Source organism: Elephantulus edwardii, unplaced genomic scaffold (assembly GCF_000299155.1).
Source record: "Elephantulus edwardii isolate Elephantulus edwardi_28Jun2011 unplaced genomic scaffold, EleEdw1.0 scaffold00506, whole genome shotgun sequence".
In the NCBI taxonomy this organism is placed as follows: domain Eukaryota; kingdom Metazoa; phylum Chordata; class Mammalia; order Macroscelidea; family Macroscelididae; genus Elephantulus; species Elephantulus edwardii.
Genome location: NW_006400256.1, coordinates 276,644 through 280,713, shown reverse-complemented (window position 1 = coordinate 280,713; position 4,070 = coordinate 276,644). Strand labels below are relative to the sequence as shown.

The window sequence follows — 4,070 nt, the reverse complement described above, 5'->3', positions numbered from 1 at the left end:
TGGTGGTACCATGGGCCTCCAGGCATAGGTGTGAGGGGGGTATCTCCAGAATGTGGGGCTATGGTCTAGTGCTCCCAGCAGAAAAGTCCAGGCCACACTAAGAAGTTTTTAAGACAAGTACTTAGCTAATTAATGAAGAAATCCAAGCATGACTTTGGTGATGTGTGGCTTTGGCGACCAAGTTTTCCCTTCTTAAGAAAAACATACAGCCTGCCCATCCCTGACCCCAGTGCCGGTGACATTGAGTGCACTCGTGCCTTACCCCCTCTGAGAACTCTGCTGATCTGTGGAGCAGACGCCATGGTGAGCCTCTGCGGCCTGCGCCTGGCAGCAGGAAACTTTTTCCGATTGTATGAAAGATATGTTTTCTTCTCTCTGAGGCTCAGCAGAAACACTCATTTCAAGAGAATAAATGGATGTTGCACCAAACCACAGCAAAGTCCAAAAGCTCCATCCCACCATTTCCGCCACCATGGGGTACCATTACACAAACCTACAGACTGGGAGAGGAAGATCCTGGTATGCTCAGGTCGATTCAAGAAGGAAGATGAAATCCCAGAGACTGTCTCATTTGAGAAGCTGGATGCTGCAAAGAACAGAATCTGGGTAAAGGTGAGCTATCTAATGATGGCTGTGATGGTGGCAAGGTGCATTCTCATGATAATTGAGGGGAAGAAGGCTGCCAGAAGACATGAGTCTTAAAAAAGTTTGAACTTGGTAAAGAAACCTTGTCTCAGTGAGAAAGCCATGAAAGCCAAAGCAGAGTAGCAGGTAGCCATAATGGATGGATTTTGAAAATCCAGGAATTATGTTGCAGCAACAAGCCTATATTGAAAGGATGTTGTATAAGGATGAGTTTCATAAAAATACTATTTGCACAAACTTATTTACCTCTGTTCTAGAGGTAAAAATAAATTTTCTTAAAGAAAAAAAATATCTAGTGGACATGATTTGTTTTTATTTGCTGACAGACTTCTTATTTTTTGTATAAGTATATATGCTGGAGAACAGTCTTGAACATACCATCTTGACTGCTAAGATAACAAATAGGTCTGTTTTGAAGAAGTGGAAACCAAGTTTCTCCTTGGAAGCTAGATTTTGAAGCTCTGTCTCACATACTTTGGGCATGTGGCCAATGGGACCAGTCCTTGGAGCAGGACATCATGCTTGGAAAGGTTGAGAGACAATACAGGAAAGGAAGTCCTGAGATGAGATGGATTGATACAGTATCTGGGGCAATATGGGTTGGTGTGTTGGAATTAGTGAGACTGGCTCAGGACAGGAAGGGTTCAGAGCTGCTTTACATAGGGTTGCTATAATTCACAAGACTCAGTGGCACATTACAACAACAACATACTCTATTGGTTGTGGTGTTTTATTTTTGGTTTGTTGTTTTTGTTTTGTTTTGTTTTAAATTTAAGCCTCTTGTTTAGAGTCAACAAGACTTTGAGGAGGGCCTTTGTATTTAAAAGTTGGTTGTTATTATAATTTGGAGGAACATTCTTCTAAGTGGTACAGTATTCTTCTGTCATTATGCTGTACTGAGGTAACCTGGGGTTGATGTGATGCTGAACCTTGTGTCACTGAGGTATCAAATGGCATAACTGTTACCTGTGGTGGACAGCTTGATGGAGCTCCCAGTTTAAGGCAAGTTTTGTAGCAGGAGTGGCATTCATTTACTAAACGTCTTGCCTCTGGAAACGCTATGAACTTTGAGAAATGATGGTTATTGAAAGACTTTAGGTCTTTTGTTTACAGAATCACTAAAAGTCATGCTCCACTCAATGGCAATCAACAGCAGCAGCAACAACATATATGCCTATCCCTGTCAATGCAGTACTAAATTAATTGCTATAGGTGTTGACTGAGATTCAAAATTTGGTAATGTGATTGCTCTTGTTATGTACTATCAAGCCACCTGTGTCTCACAGAGACCCTATGCACAATATCTCTGACTTCTGTCCTATTCTGACCCAATCTCTCTGTCTCCAACACACCTTCTCAAATTGCCCCAGTTACTATGTCAATCCAACTCTTTTGGCATCTTCTTCTCTTGTGCCGTCCTTTCATCTTTCCAAGAAATGACCCCTCCTGGCAATATACCCAAAGTATATTAGCTAGAACTTCAAAATCTTTAACTCTATGACAGACCTGTTTGTTCTCTTGGCAGTCCATGATATGTTCAATACTCTTCTCCAACACCGTAACTCAAAGACATCTTTTTTCTTCTGTCATCCTTAGTCATTATCAAGCTTTCTGATATTTAATAATTAATTGAGAATACCGTGGCTTAGATCAGGTATATCTTAGTCTCAATATTGACATCATTGCTCTTTAGCACTCTAAAGAGATCCCTGACATATGCCTTTCACAACGCAATTCATCTTTTGATTTCCTGACTGCTGGTGCCAAGAGTGTTGATTGTAGAGTCAAGAAAGCAGAGATTGTTAACAATTAGTAAGGAGTAAAAGACTCAAGATGAAAGAAAAGGTTGGCAGTTAAAACTCACAGTGATTCTTCAAGAGAAAGACATAGAAATTCAATTCCATAAAGATATTGTTATCATTTTTAGGTGACACAGAGTTGACTATGACTCATAGCAATCATATGAAGAAGTAGAAGATCTGAGCTCCTGCACCTTCCTCCTAATCTTTAATATGTTCAAACTCATTGCTACAGTCACTGTTTCAACCCATTTTATTGAAGGCTTTATTCTTTATTACTTTATTCTTCTGCTCCTCTAAAATTCCTAGAACAATGTTTTTGTTTTTTGTTTTTTGTTTTTTCCAAGGGCTGACCCCTTCTGACAACACGCCCAAAACATTTAATACAAAGTTTTACCATCATTGCCTCTAAGGAGCACCCTGGCTACACTTTCTCCAGGACAGACTTGTTCTTTTGGCAGTACATGAGTTAGTCAGACTATTTTCCAACACTGAAAGGTAAAAATATTGATCCTTCTCTTGTTATCTTTATTCATTGTCCAACTTTCAGATGATCAGGCAAACTACTTTTAAATTTTCATCTTTGCTCTTTAGCACTTGAAAAGGTGTTTGGCAGGATATTTTCCCCAATGGAATAAAACTTCTGATTTCTTGACTGCTTCTGCATGGGTGTTGATTATAGATCCAAATAAAATGAAACCGTTTACAGTTATAATTTTACCATATAATTATTACAGCCTAGAAAATATAGGAACATTCTTCTTAGTTACATGGAATTTCTATAAGCAGAAAAATATCATGGCACCTAGAAACAATGACAGTTTGATTACACAGCCTTTTGTCATTTTCCAAAACTATTTTTGCTAGTTATCTTTCCACACTCAATTTGTCAGGAAGTTAAATTTAAATCAAATGAGACACCTGTACACATGCAATATGATTTTTAAAAAAACAAAATAAAAATTTAAACTCATTGCCATGTAATCAATTCCAATTCATAGCTATTTTGTCTCATGTTTTCCAACATTGAAGGTTATAAATGACTACACAACATTCTCCCATACAACTGCTGGTGGAAGTGAAGACCAGACAAATTCATCTTCGGGGCCCTATGTCTTACAGACTACACCTCTAGAGCACCCTATCAACTCTAATTCTTGGTGGTCTAGTGACTAAGATTCGATGCTTTTACTGCTGTGGCCAGGTCTGATGTCTGGTCAGAGAAGGTATTATCAAATAGACAGAATGTACCAGGGACATTTTTATGATCCTGTACAGAGACAAATCTTTCTCCATTATTGGCAGGAATATAAACTTATATTTTTACAAATTATTTTTGGCAAAGATGCTGTTCTTGTTGTTGTAATATGCCGTCAAGTTCCTTGTGACTCATAGTGACCCTATGTACAACAGCCCTAAACTCTGCTGCCCTGTGCCAATCACTCTGTCTCTGACATTTCCATCCAGATTACTCCAGTCGCTGAATCAATCCACCTCAAAGAGGGCCTTCCCCTCCTGCACTGTCCCTCCACACTCCCAAGTATGACGTCCACCTCCAAGGACTGGTCTCTCCTTAAAACATGTCCAAAGTTTGTCAGAACAAGCCTCAGAATCCTTGCCTCCAAG

At 39.3% G+C, this 4,070-nt stretch overlaps 1 pseudogene; it reads left to right on the top strand.

Moving 5' to 3' along the window:
• Nucleotides 1–300: 300 nt before the first annotated feature.
• LOC102853736 lies at nt 301–768 on the top strand (annotated as a pseudogene).
• Nucleotides 769–4,070: the final 3,302 nt, after the last annotated feature.